Raw genomic sequence first — 649 nt, forward strand, 5'->3', positions numbered from 1 at the left:
GAAGGGAATATTTGAAATTCGATTGATGACTGTATAATTTGAACATACAAGAACGAATTAGATTCAAAATATTTGATTTTACATTTTGTGCACATGCTACACTGGGGATTTTTTCTCAGATATTTGTTTTAATTTTTATACTATTACAAATATAAAACATGAAGCATTTTTTAAAACTTACTATCAGAATAACTCGAACAGTCTCCATAATCTTCTACAGTCAAACAAAACCTGTTGGTTCTCAGTCTCTTTTCTTTTGACTGGTACTGATATTAGTGATAACAGTTGTCCTTGACCGCGCTCACTTGAGGAGCTTGGATCGTGGGATCGAACCCCCTCGGTGGACCCATTCTCTTTTTCCGTCCCAACCAAGCCCCATGACTGGCATATGGAAGGCCGTGGTGTCCTGTCTGTAGGAAATTGCATATAAAAGATCCCTTGCTGCTAATGGAAGAATGCAGCGAGTTTCCTCTCTGATTATAAATCAGAATAATAAAAAATTTGACATTCAGTAGGCGATGATTAATAAATCAATTAATTAGTTAATTAAGCTCCACCCAATTTGACCATATGGCTTAATTTATACTTCGGAAATAATTGTTGCAATTTCATGGATGCAAAACATTGAAATTAATATTCATTGAATACA

This window comes from Gigantopelta aegis, chromosome 6 (assembly GCF_016097555.1).
Source record: "Gigantopelta aegis isolate Gae_Host chromosome 6, Gae_host_genome, whole genome shotgun sequence".
Lineage (NCBI taxonomy): Eukaryota > Metazoa > Mollusca > Gastropoda > Neomphalida > Peltospiridae > Gigantopelta > Gigantopelta aegis.